This window comes from Psittacula echo (assembly GCF_963264785.1).
Source record: "Psittacula echo genome assembly, chromosome: 10".
Taxonomy (NCBI): domain Eukaryota; kingdom Metazoa; phylum Chordata; class Aves; order Psittaciformes; family Psittacidae; genus Psittacula; species Psittacula echo.
In genome coordinates this window covers 11,852,517-11,875,826 of record NC_137741.1, presented here as the reverse complement: position 1 = coordinate 11,875,826, position 23,310 = coordinate 11,852,517, and positions in this window count along the sequence as shown.

The following is a 23,310-nucleotide window of genomic DNA, read 5'->3' as shown; positions in this document are numbered from 1 at the left end:
TGTAGCTCACTTTTCTGACTACAAAAGTATGCTCAAAAAAGAAAAGCTGAAGTAATGCCCTGTTGATCTCAAAGACAGAAACCTTGTAGAATGCCTGTTAAAGGGTATCTGGTATTAGAGACATGATGGAAGGTGAATGGGATTCAGTCTGGAAATGATTACTGAACTGGCAAAGCTTAAACTGTGTTTTGAAGTATTATATTCCACTGCTATTTTTTAATTCCTCTGGCTATTTTTTTTCTCAAAAATGACCATTTGCGGACCTTTTGAATGTTGCACTGTTGACACTTAGTGCATACAGAATAAGTTCTCTTGTACTAATACCATGTGCCAATACTTCCCTGACTTGTCTTGTTTCAAACTAAATGGTTCAAGTTGTCCAGCTGCCTTTAGGTATTCCTGTTCTGCAAAAACCATTGAATTCCTTGCTTTTGTGTTACTAGGACTGGGATGCCTGGTTACACCAGTCCTGTTTTGACTGGCATTTACATAGCAAGGCATTTAATTTGACACAAGTTTTTTTTGCATAGGTTGGAGTTTATTTCCCCCTTTTTTTTTTTTTTTCTATATGATTGTAGGGAAGATTATGGTTTGGGGAAAGACAGAATCATTGTACAAATCTGCTTAGTACACAGGGTGAAGTGTAGGGGGCAGATCTCCAGCTGAGGATCTGCTCATAGGAATATTGATGATATACAGACAACTTTGCTGATATTTTGGATTCTCTTTGATCCAAATTCTTAGCTCATGAGACATCAACACTTATTTTTCATTTTCACGTCAACTGTTATGTTTTCACTCCAACTCCCTGACAGCTTTAGACTTTCTGATCATGATATAGGAGGAATGAAAAGAACAGCTTTATCGTGAACAGAATATCACTGGTACTGTCTCCTACTGCTTTTCCTGTTTCTTTTGGAATGGAGGACCTATTTTAATGGTTTGTAGGAGGCTGATGAGCCCCGGATATCTTTGGGGAATTTATAATAAACCACAGAAAATATGGCCTGTCATGGAAAATTAGGAGGAAACTGTTTTGTCTTAGGAAAGTGATGCTTTCTCATGTGAATTTGGATCCTGCTCTCTTGCTGTATCCGAGTAGGTTTGTTCAAAGCAATTGCAGGACTTCCATTTAGTATAGACCCAGATAAAGTTCAAGATGCAGTTCTAATTTTTTTACCAGAAAAGAAATGAAAAATTACTGTGCGTTCTTTTAGCTTTCTGGCTGGAACATTATAATTATATAAGCAATCATGAAGTAGAATTTTGCTTATTGCTACTTTTTAGTAGAATCTTGGCTGGAATAGAAACTTGGCTGGAATGAACAGTAATGTCATTTGGTCTATAAACATGAAAGATTTAAGAATTGGTCTGCTGCATATATTTAATGTATACACAGCTATTTGTTATAAAACTGCTGGAATGCATCAGGTGTTTGTTATAGAACTTTCAAGTTTAACTTATATAAACATATTCTCTATGTCCTGTGGACTGGAAGTGCTTATAGTTGTGATTCTCTTCCATTTAGGAATGGAGCAGAATGACAGTCTTGTGTACATAGTTACTATTCCAGGATTATAGCTACAAAGCAGTCAAAGTATTATATGGTGCCAAATCAATAACTTTGCCAAACTAAGAAAGGAAAAAATTATTAGTTTTACTATGAACAAAAGTCTTTAATATCACCGATCCCAGTGTTTAGATAGATTTCTAAAGGCTTTAGACTTCCTCCTTCTGTGCATGTGCAGCACGCTTATGTATTTCTTAATGTTTTAAGGGAACATAGTTTAAAATGTTGCTTACTGAAAACCAGTATGCTTAGAAAGATTTTTCAGTGGGAGGAGGCGCAAAGATGCATTTGAGGCTTTGAAAATCATGCCAGATGATGGAAATGGAACTTCAGATTCTGTGATGAGGGGTATCTCTGCACAGCACAGGGTGGGTAAGCTAACCAGCCTGTGCAGGTCATCCTACTAATTTAACTTTACTGCTTCTAAATATGGGTCAGCACATTAGTAGTTAAGATACATCTATTTGGCACTGTATTGTACTGTCCCTTACCAAAAGTAATGGATGGCTTATGTTGAGCTATGAATGTCTTATTCAAGAGCCTATTAATTTCCTGTGTGGAAAAAACCTCAAAGTATTTGCTATTTCACATGTAGGAATACTGATTTTCTGTTTATTTAAACTGCTGTGTCTGACTCTAAAGCATCCACATTGAATAAGAATAGTGGTGAAGTGCTTTCCAGGCAGACTCTTCTGCGGAATTTTGTGTTATGAAGGGAAAAGATGTTATGAAATAGGTTTCATAATAAACTTCAGACTTTAACTTTTTAATGTTGAAGCCGCATATTGACTAATAGTTTCTGTAGTAAAAAATATTAATATATGAATATCTGCTTGGTGTCTGCCTTGCAGTTCTCTCCTCATCCCTGCCAAACTTGTCGAAAATATTAGGTGACTTCTACAAAAGTGTGTGTAGATAGGAAGGAGCACAGAAATAGTGGTCCAGGCAACCGTGTATACATAATGTGCCCAAGTCCAGGCTTTCTCATTTCCAAATGAATTTTTACAGCTTCAGAAAAAGACTACTTCCAATAATGCTAGACACTTTGTCAGCTAAAGAGACTGAAATGTGGGAAGTACTATAGAATACTGTAGAGAAGCATACTGTTAATGTTTTGATATGTAAATTTATTTGTTACGTAAATTTATTTTGGTATGTAAATTTATTTTGAAATTGATCATAGAATCATAGAATGGTTGGGTTGGAAAGGACTTTAAGATCATCTGCTTCCAACCCCTTGCCATGGGCATAGATGCTGCATATTAGACCATGTTGCCCAAGGCTTTGTTCAAACCTGGACTTGAACACGGGCAGGGATGGAGCACTTGCCCCTTCCTTGGGCAACCTGTTCCAGTGCCTCACTACCCTCAAGCCACTGTAGTTAACTTTATTTTATACAACAGAGTTTAATGTATGATGTTATTTAGTGAATGGCCAGACTGGTCTACTAGTACCTGCTTTTTAAAGTTTTTGGCTAGATTATGTAGAAATCCAAAGCAAAGCTTTGTGAATAACAATGGTGTGTTACTGTTTGCAAGTCATATTCATGTGAAGCCAGACACTTTTCTTAGCTTAAGAGCTATATTTCTTCAGTAATAAAATAAATTCAATACCAAATATGGAACCACAACTTTGACTTCTCACTCCATTTCACAGCCTGTCAGAGATACCTGTTGCTAGCAACTAGCTGGGGGTTTTAATAGTGCTTATTGGTTCCTTTTGAATGTTACCTAGAAGGTTTCAATGTGCCTTGTTACTTTAAGAAAGGCAGCCAGCAGCTCAGAATGTCTTCAGACTGATAAACTGGGACAGGATTGTGCTTTATTTTTATATTGAGCATGACCTGGTAGCCAAGCTTTTGTTGGGATTAATATTCTTTATTTGTTGATTTCATACATACTAGATTCATGGTAGATTGTCTAGGCAGTGTCACTTAGATATGAGTGAACTATGAAATATAGCATTTGTTTGGAATATAAAACTGAAGACTGTGGATCTAGGATTCCATTTAGATTGCTAGTAAAGATTGAAACTTCCATCTTGATCAACTTCTATTTTGACCTAAGTTTTGGTCTGCAAATTATCTGGAGAAATAATACTAAAGATAATTACATTTCCTACAACAGTTTTCTTTAAAGATTATCCAAACGTATTAGTGCACCTGTAAAACTAAATAAAATTAAGCTAAAGATGCTGCAACTAATGGACATTTCCCCACTTAAGATAAAGTACAGAAGACAGTAGAAATGGAAAAATAGTGTGTTCTGCCTGTAAATGAAAATGCTGCTATTGAACTCTTTCCAGAACAACATGTACTTGGATCAGTATTAAAGGAAAGTATTGTGTGTGTCTAAGCCAAATGACCTAGTACATTGATAGTCCAGAGCATATTTCACAGTTAGACAAATACCTAAACTGTTTTTTCAGTCTATAAAACAAGTAAATTAGTATTTAAGCTAAAAGCAAACCAAACCTGTCTGTCTTAAATATTTTTGTTCTGAAATTGACTCCAGTAGCTCAGTACTGTTATATTGCTGCTATTGAGAAGCACTCTATTAACTCTTAATGATTTCAGTAAACAAGGTATGTGACATGTTCCTCTACTGGGCATTAAAGAACCCCTCAAAGCTGCATCATTACACCTACTGTACCTTTGGGAAGAATGGTAATAGGCTTCCATTTTATTTCAGTTCTTGAAGTTAAAGTAATACTTATCAATGAACAGGTCTTTTTTCCTCCATTATAACAAATGCCAATAAAGAAGATCATTGCAAATGCTGGCAACAGGAAATATTTTTCAAGGAAGTGAACGAGCCTATTGTCTCATTTCTGGTTTCATTTATCTACATCTTTCACATGGCTTTGCTTGTTTTTATTTCCTTTCTCTGTCAACCACTATTTTTGCTTTGTACTCAAGCATGCAGTGGTTTGTCAAAGACTGTTTTAGTCTATATGAATCACTAAGGAATCTTACGGAAAAAGTTAGGGGCTTATGCCACCAATAAAAGAAAAAAAAAAAAAGAAATAAGAAATTTCATACCTACCTTTAAAGAAGGTTTGTTAATAAATGAGCACCCTGTCAACTTCAGTAAATAATCTTAGGCATAAATTTTGTATTTTAATGCTAGGGTTTTTATACTACTGAAAGTTAAATAATTATCTGTAACTTAAAACATTATTAACTGTAAATGTTTTCTTTTACATAGATTACAGAACAAAAAATGGATGAATATAAGAGTTTGTGCAGATCTACCTTAAATAGGTTAGAAAGACCAAAGGTCTGCTTGCAAACATACCTCTATTTCAAAGCAATTGTATTCAAATAACATTTCTACTACATGCATCATATAATCAGTGTGTCTTAGTAAACTGGTATAATGAATGCCAGTTTTTGGCTACATCTTTACATGAGGCAAGTGTTTGTTTATTTGTCAGAAGTTTCATCTTATTTTTAGAATGATTTTAAAGATGGAAAGCCACTTTTATTTTTCTTATTGTGAAGCTTAAGAATTATTGCTTGAGAAGACTTCTTAAGAACTAATTACTTACATCCTAGAGTATTGTATGTGGCTTTATTATTTTCTGAATATCTCATAATATGTTAAACTATTAAACCATGTTTTAAAAACCTGCTGAGGTTTTGGAGATTGACAGTACTGTAGGGCAATTAAGCCAACTAGGCTGACCTGATGAAGGAATTTTTTTTTTCTCACATCAGCACTAGAGGATAATAAAAGTGAGGCATTCTCACACATTCTATTCCTTCCCATTGTCTTCAGCCTTAATCCCCCTATTCATTTTTCTTTAATGATCTGCAGCAACTTTCTCTTGACTCACATGCAGGTCCTGAAAACGTTCTGAATCTGTAACTGTGTGGCCCTGAGAAGAAATAGGAAACAAACCCACCAGCTTTTGCTGAAGAGTCCCTTTGCATTTTGAAATATAACCTAAGCTCTGTCAACACGCGATTGCTATACTTTAGCATCAAACAATAAAGCAATATTTTTGTTAATCCTTTGTCCTCTTCTCTGTTGTATTATCTCCTAGTATTTTGTACAGGAAGAAGTAAAAACAAGACATCTTTAACTTGTAGGTAGGTGTAAAGTTTCGGAATGTCCCAAAAATCTTAGGTTACAGCCTTATGTTCGTTATACATTATATGTCTTCTCAAAAGTGTTTTCTGGAATGTTCGGAGACCTTTCACAGTAACAATATTTAACAAAGTAATATTTATTTCTCAAATTTGAAATGTTTTTAACTCTAGAGAACCTATTGCTTAATCATAAAACTGACCCTAGGCACCTGATACTTTGCCCATTTTTCCACAGATTTGACACTTCTAGTATTTTCAAGACAACACAGTACTAATTTTAAATTAAAACCAATTTTATATACATGGAATACATTATACTACTGTCCTCTGTAGTATAACTGAAAAATTATATCTCATGTTGCATGATAAATATTTTATCTATCTTATGTGTAAATGATATGTATTTTGTTCAGATAGGATCCAAACTTGGTTAGGAGATATTTGGATTGAAAGAACCATTGGATACTCATATTGGTCTGTTACAGAAACTCAAGATGCCATGAATGTTTACATTATACGTTCATATATGCCATGACCCTTAATATTAAACCCAGTCTAGCTGTGTTGGTATAACACTTTACCTCATGTACTTAGTTGTAATGAAAAGCAAGTTTGCATTGAGTAGAGAATTGCTGTTTTAATACTCAAAAGTGTTTTAGCAAGTTCTACATGCATTGCTCTGTGGGATATTGATGCTTTCAAATTTTTTTTTAATAGCTTGGTTTATTCTCTGAGGCCAGAGAATTCCTATTCTCCGGAGAACTCCTATTGTTTAGTTCTGACTTTAAAATGCTCTTAGTTCCATTTATAGCTTTTGCACCACTACTTTTTACACACTTTACATACGTTTTGATAGATTATACGTCTATAGTTTTTGCACCATGGGAAGTATTTGCTGGGCCCTCCTACAGTCATTCTCCAGATTGTCACAGGAGAACAGTGTGGCATACGTGAGTTTTAAACTTCATTTGATGGATTATGGTAATGCGTTACATGTTTATTATAAATATAAGGAGTTGATCTGGCTCATCTATGTGAATTAAAAAAAACATTTTACATGGTCATGAATACTTGGTAGCAAATGTGGTCTTTCTAAGTGCTTTTAATTCATTGTTTGGCATCCTCGTAGCTTGAATGAAACATTGTTTTCCTGTGTTTTAGTCAAAGTTTGATGTTAATGAGGATGAATTTGGGGGGATATTATGTCCTTTCTTGGAATATAGAAAAGGGTTTGTTAAGGCTTTGTTTATACATTACATGGCGCTTATTTCTAAACTCATGCGTGACTTCCCAAACAAGTTTTGTGGGAAGAATATTAAATTATTAGTCCCAAAACCATTTAACTTTGTTTCTTTGTTTTCAGGACTTACTAAGCACAGAGGATATGCTGGACAGCACAGAAGGTCTTTTTGTAATGGTATATTTGCAAGCTTTTAATAAGGATGAAAATGAGCTTTATCTTGAATAAATCTCATTCTTTGTCTACAGAAAGGGTCGTTCTGCCTAAATAACTTAGACAATTGTGAAATTCATGCAGACACTTTTAACACTGGGACAGATTTTTATATGAACTGGGGCTCATGTCTTTAGTTTCTCATTAGAATTTTATGGTCATTACAATTTTTCCAAGTAAGTATCCTTTGGTCTTATTTCTGCATGAAAGTACAGTATATGTCATTTTGCATTTAATACAGTGTTGCCTAGCAGTCTGATTTTTGACTGCTGCTGTGATCTGTTTTATGTAACTTAATGGCAAGTTTACATATTTTCATGACTGTTAATACTAAATTCTATACTTGCAAAGGGTTTAAAAGTCCTTTAGAAGGACACATCCAATACCATGTAGTCATTTTGACTACTTACCGTGAAATGGGAAAGGAGAAAAATGAAATAACTTGTTTAGCAAAATATCCATCTTTTAGTACTTAATTCTCCTGATAGCAACAGGACTGGAAGTGTATTTATGTTTATCTTAATTTAAAACAGTTCACAAAAAATGAAAAACTGAAATTGAAGACTTCAAGCACAAATCCTTACTTTTAAAAATGAAACCATAGGGTAGTCAAATTCAAGTGTTGATTTTAGCAAGGGGTTAGTTATAAATCTGACTACCCTGCATTGTCCCTTCCCTAATATCATCAGTTACTGTGGTGTTTTATGGCATTTGAAGTGTCATGGGTGAGACTGGACACATTATACATTGTGTTAATGTCACATTCCATAACCTGCAACAACTCATTGTTAATACTTTGCTTTCTTATGATAAAGCTTAGCTTATGTAGAATGTCTTTAGGACTATAAATCAATAAAACCATTTTAAAAGTGAATAGCCTAGAGTAAAACAAGGTATGTTAGTCTCATAATACTTAAGAGGAACAGGGACAAAATTCAGGAATTCTACCTTGCAGTCAGCCTGAGGTAGCTGTGAGCAGACTCCATTATGTTTATTCTACTATACTTTAGTGTCTTCTAGTGTTGAGATCTTAAATTATTTCTTTTCATATAATGCTGATGAATAAAATTCCAGACAAACAAAACAAACACTGAATAACTGAGATTTATTTCTGTATATCAAATGGCAGTGTTGCTGAGGAGTCAGCTGCTTGGTCAACAATAGCTCCATGAAATCTTTAAAGACTTTTGGGTTTATTTGCTGTAATTTGCCAGTTTAAATTGAAACGTGAGAGAAACAGTGATAACAGATTGAGTAGCATAGGCAAATAGCTAAATGATAGTCAAGGCAAGTAGATCAAAGCAGTATATAAGGTTACTCAACCCCAGTTTTTCTCCCTGGATTACTTTTTATGGTTAAAAAAAAAAAAGGAGATTCTTCCAAAGGGTCTTCAGTGCACATAGGTAAAGCACCATCTCTGAATGTAGTTCTCCAAAGAATTTTGTTGGTTGTGAAGAGGTGGAGTTGTGGAGTTTTTAAAGATAGGGACATTACAGGCCAATTTGGCCAGTCAATGCAGATGTCTAAAATGGAATGGTGTAGATTAGAGCTGAAAACCAAAGCTCTAAAGCTTGTCCTTTGTATTCAGATTTGACTGTGATAAATGTGGGATACATAGGCAGTATGAATCAAATAGCCTAAATAATGAATTAAACTTAATTGGATCATCTTCTTATTCATTTTTCTGAAATATTTACTTATGAAAGAGTTAGTTCATATGAATTATGTATATAGTAATCCAAGTATCAGCTTAGAGAAACTTTTATGATCAGCTTTAAAACGCTGAAAATAGTAATGAAGAAAATAAGTAACCAGTGATGTATATATAATACAAAACATATTGCTCATGATAGAGGATTTTTGTCTAAGTGAAAACAAAATCTGCCAAGAAAATAAATATTTGTGTGGTATATTGCAGCCTGATGGGAGATATTAAATGACATTTCTAGTAACAATTTTAGTTTAAAAGAACTTATATCTATCAAAATAAAATACATGCTGTTTGGGCGGGTGAAACCAAATGTGCTTTAGATCGTGTAACAGGCAATTACTGCACATTGCTAAACTGTGTAGCTTAATGCAACCTTATGTTAACCAGTGTAGTTCAGTTTTGACATTTTATATTGCACTTCACTGTTAACCTTCAGGGTATGTGAATTAAGGGGAAATGCTTTAATTTGGAACCAGTGACCAAACTTGGGGTATCTCTATATATGTGGGTGGCCTGTGATTTCACTCTCAGCTTTCTGTTCCTGCAAGCTGTAGGTTGCCATCTCTGTTGTCACTGTAGAGGAATTGATTCCAGTTGGCTGCTACAAGTGTTTGCTTTTGTCTTGCATCGCATGATGTCCAAGATGCTCTTAATGGAATCTCTAGAACATCTTGCCATCTGCTGCACAGTACTGCATGTCTGCTGGTTTTTCCAAATTTGAGCATTGCCTAATTAGGACCATGGAAAAAATTAAACAAAAGTTAGGGGAGAAAAAGTAATGGGACAGCTGAAAAGAATCACTGGCATTCCAATATACTCTTTAAACAAACACAGGCTGTGTTCCATGGTTAAACTTGTACTGTACTTGTCTTGAGCCTCAGTTTTCTGTCTGCGGTATACAGCCTTTAGCCAGAGGATCACTTCTATCTTTGCCAAAACATTTAGAGAAATAGTGTTTTATCATAATGCCGCTGAAAATGCAGCCTGGCTTTATAGGTCAAGAAAATTAGGAGCTCAATCACAAGCAGAATAATAAAGTGATTTTTTTTTCAGTTTTCCCCTCCTATTTTCTTGAAAATCTGAATATTTCACAATGAAAAAGTTTTAGGAAAATTTGATCCCAAGAGCAGGTTTGTTTTATTGTTTATAGCTTAAGCGATGTTTCTCTATAGGGGAAAAACAATTGTCAGGTGAATCTGGAACCTGAGCTCTGAAGACCAGTAAGACATGTTCCTTGCAATGTGTAATCTTTGTTTAAAAGCAAAGATATAGATCTTTTTTGCTCTTTTTCTGTTTATTAGTCTTACTGTCTGTGGACTTAAGAGTTCTGTATTTGTGGTGCATAAGGCTGCCTTACTTCTCAGAGCCAACCAATGCAAGTTGCCTGGGAGGTAGGTATTCACGAGTCAAACTTGGCACCTGATGTAGTCAGCTAAAAACTAAGCTAGGAAGCCTCCTCAGTTTCGCCCTTAAGTCAGTGGAAATAGTTTTTAAAATCCTTTTACAAGTGGTTCAGGGAAGTCTTGTGTCTGCTGGTTTCTCTTCAATGACTGCAATTGGAGCTTAGAGAACCTGCCTGACAATTTCAGGTGCTTAAAGTTTTAATGAATATTTCTTCTTTTTTTGTCTCATAGACACTCAGCTTGTATGTTTATGAGCCCCCAACAGCACTAATATTAAAAATTGACTAATAGGTAATTTGATAACTACTTTTTCTGAGCTTTCAAGTTAACATAATAAAATTAATTACTGCAGAATAGTACACGAAGTTCTAGGTTTTTTTTTCTGTGGGCACAATTTCTGGCTGAGCTATTTCACTAAATTCTAGTTGGTTATAAATCTTTATATCACTTAAGGCTCTGCTGTTCTTTTGCTCTTGCCGGTGATGCTGCATGCTAATCTCCCAGCACAGAATATGAACATTGCTATTGCCGATTATTAATGTACTCACTGTTTTATTCCATTATTAAAAAAAATGTAGAAAACATTATCAAGACAAAACCTACAGATACAAGCAGCATGTACTGTGGTGCTGTTTGTCTTTGAAGTACTCAGACTGCTTTGTGTTTCTACTCCAAAAAGTAGATGTTCTGTCTTGGTTTTGTATCATCAAAGTCAACTGAAGGTAGGCTTTTATAAGCAGCTAAATATACTGATACAAAATTCAGGTGGGCCGTTTCAGTAACTTTATTCATCTGGTTTGTTTTAGTTAAAAATAATGAAAAATCTGTATAATAACACCACTTCTGGAATGAGTAATTTCATTGCTGTTGCTCTAGCTCTTAACTGGAATGAAAATTACACCAATAACTAAGTGGGTCCCTTTTTTGGACTTCAGTCACCATTGATTTCAGAAAGTATTTTGAAAAAGTTGGTATATATGTAAGGGTCCAACTTTTTATTGAAAATTCCTGTAGATAAACATGTTTTCTAAAAAAAATATATATATATATCCTTTCCATTATATTAATTTGTTATGGAGAAATGTTTAAGAACACTATCTGTTTAATACATATTCATTAGCATATAAAGATTTTTATTCACCTGCCACTTCAGCCTGTCTTTCTAGAGCTTTTGCTCTTCCTTTCTCTGATTTTGAGCTTGAGAGCAAAAGACTCTTCCAAAGACACAAGTGACAGTGATTCAAAAAACTGTCTAATCTCTGTCAAGAGGAAAAAAGGAAGAGGAATATAAGAAAAATAGGGAGGAAATATCCAAGAAAGAGGAAAAAAAGATGACTCTTGAAAGCAGGGTTTGTAAAGAAACTAAGATAGTCTGAGCCTTGTTATTTGATTTGAAAATGAAGTATGTCTAAGATAATGTTTAGTTCTTGGATTTGAGATTTCAGAAGGCCGAGGGTCATGCAAAGATTAGCTAAAATTTGCAACTTGTGAAATTATAGCCTAAAATATTGGTAACTTTGTAGACTGAGAGCTGGATCTGTAATGGAAACTGGACTTAAAGTTTCACTCCATGTTACACATCCTTTTTCATAGCAAAATGTTTTTTATAGCAATACCTTCTGTTCCTTTTAAAAATACACTTGGACTATTTCTGTGTAATGGCAATTTTTTATTGGTACGTACAATAAAACTGTAATTAGACCTGGGAGATCAAACAACCCTTTAAAAAACCACACACAAAAGCCTCAACAAAGGAGATTACAGTTTTTGTTTCAAATTCTTGTTTTTTTTCAGTTATTACTCCAGATGATCAGATAAAGCTTTATTGTAAAGGGGCAGATACAGTTGTACTTCAACAACTTCATCTGGCCAATGGAGTATGCATGTCTTTTGGCATTTAACTATCTTGGTGCAAGTACTTCTACTTGAGATATTAACTCAGGAGCTCCTTTTAATAGTCAACATATTCAACTTAAATTAGAGGTTTAAAATAACATGGTTTGAATATTCTTGGTTTAAATATAAACATAAATTCCTTAATTGGGAATAGAATGTGTTCTTGCTGTGAAGTTAGGTAAATGTTCTAAGTATTTTGTGTTAGAATAGTAGAATAGTTAGGGTTGGAAAGGACCTTAAGATCATCTAGTTCCAACCCCCCTGCCATGGGCAGGGACACCCCACACTAAACCATGGCACCCAAGGCTTCATCCGACCTGGCCTTGAACACCGCCAAGGATGGAGCATTCACAACCTCCCTGGGCAACCCATTCCAGTGCCTCACCATCCTAACAGTAAAGAATTTCTTCTTTATATCCAATCTAAACTTCCCCTGTTTAAGTTTGAACCCGTTACCCCTTGTCCTGTCACTACAGTCCCTGATGAATAGTCCCTCCCCAGCATCCATGGAGGCCCCCTTCAGATACTGGAAGGCTGCTATGAGGTCTCCACGCAACCTTCTCTTCTCCAGGCTGAGCAGCTCCAACTTTCTCAGCCTATCTTCATACGGGAGGTGCTCCAGTCCCCTGATCATCCTCGTGGCCCTCCTCTGGACTTGTTCCAACAGTTCCATGTCCTTTGTATGTTGAGGACACCAGAACTGCACACAATACTCCAAGTGAGGTCTCACGAGACCGGAGTAGAGGGGCAGGATCACCTCCTTCAACCTGCTGGTCACACTCCTTTTGATGCAGCCCAGGATACGGTTGGCTTTCTGGGCTGCAAGCGCACACTGAAGCCAGCTCATGTTCAGTTTCTCATCGACCAACACCCCCAAGTCCTTCTCTGCAGGGCTGCTCTGAATCTCTTCTCTGCCCAACCTGTAGCCATGCCTGGGATTGCTCCGACCCAGGTGTAGGACCTTGCACTTGGCATGGTTAAACTTCATCAGGTTGGCATCAGCCCACCTCACAAGTGTGTCGAGGTCCCTCTGGATGGCATCCCTTCCATCTGGCGTATCAACCGAACCACACAGCTTGGTGTCATTGGCAAACTTGCTGAGGGCGCACTCAATCCCACTGTCCATGTCACCGACAAAGATGTTGAACAAGACCGGTACCAACACCAATCCCTGAGGGACACCACTCATTACCGGTCTCCAGCCGGACATCGAGCCATTGACCACAACTCTTTGCGTGCGGCCATCCAGCCAGCTCTTTATCCACCGAGTGGTCCACCCATCAAATTGATGTCTCTCCAATTTAGAGACAAGGATGTCATGTGGGACAGTGTCAAAGGCTTTGCACAAGTCCAGGTAGATGACGTCAACTGCTCTGCCCCTATCCAGCAGTTTCGTAGCCCCATCATAGAAGGCCACCAAATTGGTCAGGCAGGATTTCCCCTTAGTGAAGCCATGCTGGCTGTCACCAAGCACCTCCTTGTTTTTCATGTGCCTTAGCATGCCTTCCAGAGCTGATGTAAGAACTATATCTACTTAAATAATATGGGTTCTCAGGTTTTATGCTAGTATTTTAAGCACTTAAAATATTTACATTGTGCGAGGAATCCCTATCTTAGAACTCCTAGCTTGAAATCAGTGCAAGCATATGAATGTGAATACAAATTACCCAGTTACTTTAAAAAGTGTTCGCTGTCTGTGTGATTTCAGGGATCTCCTCTAAGGTGAACTTAAAGGGAAACTGAATAAAATTCTCCTTGCTTTCTCAAAGGATTCATGTTCTCTGTAAGTGTCCATGCGTAATACAAACCATTCGATGATTTTTAAAATGTCTGTGACATTACTAAACCACCATAACATATACTTAATATGGGTTACAAATGTAACTATTGTTTTCCTCTCTGTATTAGAGCTTTCTTGGTTTTCTCTTAATCTTTTCCAGAAGGCCAACATGTTTTATATGAAAGCAAAGCTGGAATCATAAGCATCTGATCTCTTTTACAGTTCCTTATATGCTAAAACCTTGAGTTTCCATACTTAAGTCTGTAAGGTTAAGAGAGGGCTGTATGTGTGTGTGGCCAGGGTAGAGCTGCCATCTAGATAAGGGAACAACAGAGTGGTGTGGCTGAAACCACAATGTGCTGTAAAGCATGCACACACTGCATTAGATGTTGATGGCTGTCAAGACTTGTCCCTTTAACCTCTGTCCACTTGCACCTGTGTCTGTCAGTCTCCTTTTCCTTTCTCTCTCTTCAGCTCTCCCTTTCTCCCACTTTTCCCCCCTACACTCCTACAAACGATTTCCCAAATATGTGTGGTTTTCCCTCAATAGTTCATGTATTCAGTTAAAAACTTTTCTTACATTGCAGTCCATCAATTTTGAAGTTTACTGTTCTTTTTTTTCCTTGTAGTATCTTATACCAGAATATAGCGAATGATCAAGGTACATTGTTGTTGGTAAACCATGGAACAGCTTGTTTTGTTGACATGTGTTTTAGGTGAAAAACATTTCCTGTCTTGTGCTTTAACAATGAAACTGTCTTTGCACTTCAAAGGCATTTGCAGAAATTTTAAGTTATAAATACTGCAGTATACTTTGCTTAATAAAAATGTCTTATGCAGAAGAGTACAGTAAAAGTACAAGTTTTGAATCCCATCCCATGCATAGTAATGACAATATTTAAGAAATAACTTACCAGTGAACTTTTGAGTCCAGTGGACTTAGGTTTTAGGACTTTCCCCAGTTCACTTGTAATGAGCATGGGTCTTCAGAATATCAACGTGAAGGATGAAAGCAATAATCACATTTGTTTCTTAATACATGTCTTGCAATTTGACATTAAAGTATATGTGTCTATGTGTACTACCCAACATTTATCTAGTTACATCCTTATTTTCCTAAGTGTTAACTAAAGCTCAAAGTGATCTTGTTGCAAGGAAAACATAATTCACTTGGCTGTGAAGCAGTAATGTGGAGTTGTTTTAATTGCAGGTTGTTCTGTCTCTTTCAAACATGTAATAAAATTTCCTGCAGTTCTAATACTTATGAATTTGGTCATCGGACGTATTTTGATGGCTTGATGATGATATCTATATTGGGGTTCATCCTTTTCACTTACGTTCTAGTACCGGTTTCCTGGCTTTTTACAAGATTGTATAGTGATGACAAGGAGGAATGGCTTTAAGCGGAAAGAGGGTAGATATTAAAAAAAAAATCTTCACTATGAGGGTTGTGGTACACAGGGACTGGTTGCCCAGAGGAGTTTTGGATGCCCCACCCCAGGAGTGCTTAAGGCCAGGCTGGGGCTTTGAGCAATCTGTTCTAGTGGAAGGTGTCCCTGCCCATGGCAGGAGGTTGGAACTGGAGCTTTAAGGTCCCTTCCAACCCAAACCATTCTGGGGGCTTCTGTCCTGGGAGCTTCTAGGATTACAGTCTTTTTCTCTATATAATATAGAGACCTGAATGCCAGTGATGTATTTTACTTTGCCAAGTAACATGATGCAGTTTAGCAAATGATACATAGGAAAATTTAAAATGATTAGTTGTCAATGCTACCATCAGATATTTTAATCCACTTGAATTGTACCACTTCTCTAAAGTTATGTCTAAACATACAAGTGAGCCTAACTTGCATTTTGTTCCCCTTTGAAATTAACAACTTTCAAATAAAAATTGAAGGGGGGGGGCAAGAAAGATTCATCTGCACTAAATTTAGGAGCTGAATTAAGAAACCCAGATTTCATCCTAGTTATTTCAGAGGAATAATTTAGGCAACTTTTATTGCTGAAACTTAAAATGTTTGGAATAATTGAGGAGGGAGAGACTTTCTGGTGAATAAGTGGATAAATGACTTCTGACTTGGGTCTTACTAGTTCCCTTCCCTACTTCATTCACTGTGAAGCTTTCAGTAACCTCTGTAGTAATTTCCACTCTTGGAGTCGCCACGAAGACTGTTTTTATTCACTGAAAGATCCATTTCATACTTGTTATTAGTGAATGTACGTCTTCCTTGGACGTGAAATCACTTTACTTAAGTTCTACTACAATATTCTCTTATTCAAGACTACGAATATCTGTGAAAATTTTAAAAAGTAGTTTCTTCCTTTAGCAAATAACTTTCATGCCATGTTTGTGTATCAAGGCATGCCTAACTTTTCACCTTCCTACACAGAGGTCAGTTTGTTTTCCTTTTAGCACCTTGTCGCTACCTTTGCAGTGATTTTGAAGTGAGAGGCACTTGCTACATTTAGTCACACATTCATCCAGCAGGTGTCCTTCAAAGAGCAGAAGTTGGCCTTTCCCTGGGCAGCACTTAACCCACTTCCTGGGCCCCAGTGCATGGTAGTCAGATTGCTGTCTAGTTTACCATATGGCATCATTGTGCCTTGCAAATACACGCTAAATACTGTTTTTCAATGAAAAGTTTAAAAGTTTCCTGCAAAAACCTGGATACAGTGGGAAAAGAAAAAGCTCACCTCTGCTCATCGACTTTTATTTTAGGGTTCCTTGACTATTGCTGCTACTGTCATTACTGCTGGTCCCGTTTGCTGCTATTACTGTTGATACTGCCTACTTTTGTACAAGCTTATTCTTTGAAGTGTTAACTAAGCAACCTTTTGAGAAACATACATAAAGTTTTGGAGTAAAGCATCAAGATATGATCTATGAAGTTTGGATCTACATTCTGTTGTGGCTGGTTTTAGAATTTGGGTATGCTGAGACTAGTTTCCTCTAAGTCTATGTTATAAAATTTAAAAATAAGCTAAGTAATTTCTAAAAATAAAATAATAGGTACCTGTAGCAACGTATTAATTATTCCAATACTAAAAGGCAAAGAAGAGAAAATAACAGATATCAATTTACTTTATTAAAGATCTCCCTTTGTGCAATGTATCAGCAGTCTCACACAGGCCCTACTGCTATAATAGTCTGTGGAGTAGGTCAGTTAGCAGATATTGTGACAAAAATTCTTAAGTGTTATGCCATAGGAGTAAGACACTTAGAAAAAACTTAGCATATGCACAGGGAGTATTTTATATCTGTAATAGTGTCCCATCCAAGGAGAGCTTCTAAACACTTTAATTTGCAGCTGTGTCAGCATGGTTTTGTAGAACCACTTAACCAGTAAGTCTTTCCTTGCTGTTGAGTGAATGAAAATTTCCTTTGAGGGAAAAAGGAATCCAGTAGTGTCAAAAGGATGACAAATAAGCTCATGTAACTCAGTGCTTGTTCTATTGTCCTTATTTCAACTTATATTGTTTTCTTTTGATATTCCATTTCTACTTGGAGCATTACATACAGCAAACATCCTGGCAATGACATTAACGTTCAGTTCTAATAAATTTCTACTGAACATTATCTCAGCTCCAACTGAAACTTACATGAAACATTTACAAAGCAAAAACAATGAAGAGATTCCAAGCAAAAATACTAAAATAAAAACTAAATTCAAAGTTAAAGGCGAGTCAGATGTGTAGAAAGACTCTCTGGTAACACTTCTAAGTCATTGTCAGGTGGCCACATTCCTTTCCTAACCTCTTTTCTATTTTTTTTCCTTTAAACAAAGCAGAATACCTATAAGAGCTTTATGATTCTCAGCTACTCTGTGGGACGAAGTGCAAAAGTCCAACCAGGTCTTAGTTTGGGACAAGTCTGTCACTGGTAGTTAATTAACCCCTTAGTAGTTAATGGTTATGGCCTGTTAAGTATGTTTATTATGTTTTGCCCTTTCATTCCCGCTCCAGTTATATGTGTTCTGTTCCAGGAAATTCAGGTTTAGAGCGTTTGGAAAAGAATTAGTATTCTGCATAGCTTTTCAAAATAAATTTTACAAAAGAGGGTCTTGTAGTCAGTGTTTCACACAATCTTATCCATCCTAATTAAAATATCCTATTGCTGCTATCAGGTGCTTGTGTGGGAGTAGCAGCAGCACAGGACCAATGCCAATTAACTGAAATACAAGTAGGCAGATGTAGTGCAACTATTTTTTCCCCATTTTGCTTAGAAGCACAATTTGAGCCTAAAATAATTTTACTACATCAAATTAACGTCATTAAGTTACCTCCAGTGGATTGTTTAAGTATCAGCATTTTATAGGACTGCTGGAACAATTTGCTTTGATTAGAGAATCTGGTTCCTGTCATAAGGAAAGCTGTGTTCCTTTCATGTACTTCAGGCTTGAACTCTTGAACAAAAATTGAAGGTTTTTTATTTACTAATTTAATAGAGTTTCAAGCTTGCTTCGTGAAGCTGTACCTGCATTAGAAGATAGTTAGCAGTTCTAGTCTCCACCTGTTTGTCTCGCTGTGTGAGTCTGCAATACATGTCTTCCTCTTATTTTGCTGCCATATCCTCTGACTTGCAGCACTCTGAAACTTCTGAGACCCCTACTTCTTCCTCTTAGAAGATTTTCTTTTCATATTTTAATGTCACAGTTTTCACAGTAAATTAAATGCTGTGATATATATATTCTCATGCTACAGAATTTGTGTTCCTGGCCTCATTCCATATGCGGCTAGCTGCAGTATTAAATATAAACCCAAAAGAGAACCTTCTGAGGGTATAGCTGAACATTATACAATAATTGCAAAAGTTAGCAACGGACAGTCTTCCAAGTAATGAACCAGAGAAACACACATTCCTGTACTAAATGCCTGTTGAGATGATAGTTCAATTTAGAAAGTCTTTTTGTTTACTCCCTAATCCTCCCAGTGTCAGCTGGAAAGTTGAATGTTTTTTTCAAGTAGACAGCTTTAGCGAGTTGGTTTCTTTTTAGCATTTTGTAGGTAAAAGTGAAATCAAACAATTTTGCAAGAAAATGTGTTTTATAATTGTGTGTGTTGAGATTATATATGCTATATATGTATATATACACATAAGAGGACGGTTTATGATGATGAATAGGAATGAGGTTTTCTGCTAAATGCTTCAGTTGCTTATAATTCCTTTGACTTTGCTACAAAAGAAGATACCCTACTTAAGAGCAAGGAATGACCAACATCATGTTGCCCTAAAAGAGTTACAAAACCAGCTCATTTACCAGAAGTTTTTAGGCTCTTGCTATTGAGGCTGATTTGGAGAATATTCTTGGAACTTGTCTATATGTGTAAAACTGTGACTTGCTGTTGAGTCACTTTACAAAAAACATGAGTTTCAGAGCTGATTAGGAAACATGGGAAGGCAGTCACCTTGGCAGTAGGAGCTGGAGCTAATGACATCAGCATGATCAAAAGTAAGGGGAAATTTAGTTTGAAATGTAAATAAAAATGATGGCTTATTAATGAATTTGTGTTTATAGCAGGCACATTACTTAGACCTTTTTTATTTGAAGAATTGCTTTTCCTTTTATGGAAAAAATAAGAACTCAGATCAACCCTTATGCCATTATTTGGTACTTGAAAGTAACTATGATAAATAAATTGGCTTGTGTGGGGTGAACTTCAACCGAGTAAGCCCAAATATCTGTCTAATCCAGGGTCCTATCTTTAGCAGTGACCAAGAGCAGACATTCAGGAAAAAACAAAAGAACAGGGCAACCATTCAAAGCTGCTTGTGCAGCTTCCTTCACTCCTTGTCTCAGCAAGATGTGTGTTCTTTGTTTACTCATTCTTGATGGTTTTAGTCTTGTAACTTTGGTCACCTTTCAAATATGTGGGAAATTATAGTTCTACAATACCCTCCAAATGGTTATTATTTTCCTAAAATGTGAAGCTACTGTTACAAACACTTACATCAAACATAAGTTTGAATATGACTGAAGAACAAGTTGGCTCTATTTCTCAAACAGGATGCCCTATAGCTGTTACTATTAACTTGTTTGTTGTTGTGTTTTGTGGGGTTTTTTGTGTGTGGTTTTTTTTGTTTGTTTGTGGTTTTTGTTTTTATTTTCTTTGTTTTTTGTTTTTGTTTTTTAATGACCCATTGGTTAGGTGTAGAATACAGTCCATGTAGCAGCTGAGAGTATGAATAGAATTCTTGTTCTCTGCCTGCCGTCATGAACATCTTTTTCATTCAAGGCATCTACTCAGTACCACATTGGATCCTCTTAGCTGCCAGCCTGAAAGCTCACCTTTTGTCCTGCTTTAAGAATTTTTGAGTAACAGATGCTGCATCTTCTTCTGTTAGTTGAGCTGTTTCTTTCTTTGCCTAATTTTGCTTGTAGCTGGGTCTTTGGAATAAAACTAATCCAAGTCTGTTGCACAAAAATGTGAAGTTACCCACCCTGAGCTGAACTACTGAATGCTGGACCTGATATAACTCCCACTGTATTACCACTCAGAGGCACCAGGAGCTTCAGAACTCAGTGGAGGATATCCATATTCAGGTCACAATTAGTTGCATGCAGGCATCTCAGAATTAATGTTTGGAGAAAGTACAAAACTATTGTATTAAACACCATGCTTTGATAGCCTGTAAAATTTCCTGATTGATGTTTCTATTGAGAATGCAGCGTGGCAGGATCAGAACATCAGACGGTATTAAGCAAATGAAATGTTTAATACTGAAGTTAATGTAGGTAACTGCTCTGTTTAGTTTACTGTCAGATACTTGGAAGTTCCTTTTTACAGTATGATAGCTATGTGAGACTACAGAGTAAATACATAACTTTCTAATTAATTGATGGGCAGTCTTAAAATTATACAAGTTGACTTCATGATGAATAATGGCCTGGGTCGCTTGCTTAGATTGTTTCATCTTGCTGCTATTAGCCTTGCCCTGTAAATTTGTCAGAACTTCAAATTCCCACAATATACTGTTGAAGCAGGAAAAATAGTGGAATAGGATTACACAAAATGTTCACAAAATGGGTTGTTCTGTAACAGGTTTATTTTAGGTTTTGCTGTTGTTATCTAAACCTGTAACAGGTTGTAGTTAGTATAGAATTAAGTTGCATTTGTTCATCTATTTTGGTGTGAAGAGTTGGGAAATGGTCTTCCAGAAGCAACAATGAAAAGGGGAAGAATTAAAGGGGACGTGAAAGCAGAAATGAAACTGTGAATTGCATAAAAATAATCATAACAAAATTAATTTGCACAAGTTGCTGCTTTTGTTTCTGGGATTGGATGGACTGTATGAGTGAGCAGTGAAAGCAAGTGTTCATGTGAGACCATTTGTTTTTTGATGAACACTTTTGGCTCCTATTTAAAATTTCCTGTAGTCTAGGATAATGTTTTCCATTGACAGTAATTATATCTATTGTCTGAAACTGTCTATGTGGTAGCTTAATAAGCTGACATCTGTTTTTCAGCTATTCAGTGGAAGTAAGTTTCCTCTGTCTTTTCTTGCAGGTGCACGCATAAGAGTTGGCATCAGTGGCCAGGAAGGAATGGAAGCTGTTTTGGCCAGGAACTGTTTACCCAGTTCAGATACCTCCAGAGGCTCTTGCAGATTCATGGCAGTCTTTCTTGTTTGAGAATGTGTAAGTTCTTCTGTTATTTCTTCAATCACACTGCTGCATTTCAGGTTTGTCTTCTGTGGCTTCTTTACTCAGGTCTGTTTCTATGTTTGTAAATGAACAAAGCAGTGACTTGTACTCTAGATATCTGGAAGCAGAAGTATTGAAAGTCAGAAGAATTAATTAGGCGATCGAAATATTTGAATGCAATTGTTTTGGGAGTTAAAATGGAATAATTATTGTTTCTTTTTCTGTTTTGAAAACATGAATGTGTACCAGTTGCTACACTTAATGATGCCTTTCATTTTCCAAGTTGAAGACATACCATTTGTATATGGTAGACACTTCTACCTTAGAAGGAAGAGAGAAGCCATGTTTTGCTTTAAGGGTATGCTAAATCCCAGAGTTTGTGTGGTTGTAAGGAGTGTGTAGATAGCCATGATGAAACAACTGCCCCTAACTAGACTGCATCCACTACATCTACAAAAGATGTCTAGTAAGCAATTTTACTAAGGTGAAGAGCTGTCTTGGAATTTCATGCTTTTTTTTTTTTAGACACAAAACAGATTTCTTACTTTTTTTTTTTTTTTTCTTTCCTAATGCTGTAAGCATTTTTCTTCACAAAAGATTAAGTTGGTGATCTAGGAAATACTGAAGGAGACAAAGAGTGGAGGCCTTGCAAGCAAAACATCATGTTTTAAAAATCAGTAATATGTTGGACTGAGATAGCTTTATGGGAGACTGTATTTGGAGATGTTTCATCAGAGTCCTAAATGTCTCCTGAACATTTGAAATGTGTTTTAAGAGAATGAAGACTTAACCTGTTTCCAGATTTCTTCACTTAGGGACATTATGTGTCCAAAAGAAAAAAAAAATGGTTTTAAATCAATATTTAATAAATTAAGAAAACAACCTACTTTTTCAATTCATATGTTAGTTTCAACAGACTAAGAAAACAGGGTGTTTGATCTCTCTTGTAAATTCTTTGTTGCTCAGAATCTTCCACTTCCCTGTTTAAGGTTTTACTAGATCTTGAAAATACAAGTCAGAACAATGACTTTCTTGTCTTGTCAGAAGCATCTTCTCGAGTGTCCAAAAGCAAACAACTAAAGAGTATAAAACTGGGACAAACATGTAATGTTACTTTCTTATGTTAATTTTTTTCCTTCCAAGAATTGGAAGCTGAAGGACTTTCTGAACCAAAGGTAGTGCTTTGTTTACCAAGTGTAGAGGTTTTTGTTTTCAAGCATTTACTACATATAGCATAATGTTCTACAACTTAAAAGTCCTTTCCCCATTGTATTTGTATGGAACTGTTGGAACAAGTCCAGAGGAGGGCCACGAGGATGATCAGGGACTGGAGCACCTCCCGTATGAAGACAGGCTGAGAAAGTTGGGGCTGTTCAGCCTGGAGAAGAGAAGGCTGCGTGGAGACCTCATAGCAGCCTTCCAGTATCTGAAGGGGGCCTCCATGGATGCTGGGGAGGGACTATTCATCAGGGACTGTAGTGACAGGACAAGGGGTAACGGGTTCAAACTTAAACAGGGGAAGTTTAGATTGGATCTAAGGAAGAAATTCTTTACTGTTAGGGTGGTGAGGCACTGGAATGGGTTGCCCAGGGAGGTTGTGAATGCTCCATCCCTGGTGGTGTTCAAGGCCAGGTTGGATGAGGCCTTGGGTGCCATGGTTTAGTGTGGGGTGTCCCTGCCCATGGCAGGGGGGTTGGAACTAGGTGATCTTAAGGTCCTTTCCAACCCTAACTATTCTATGATTCTATGATTCTATTTGCT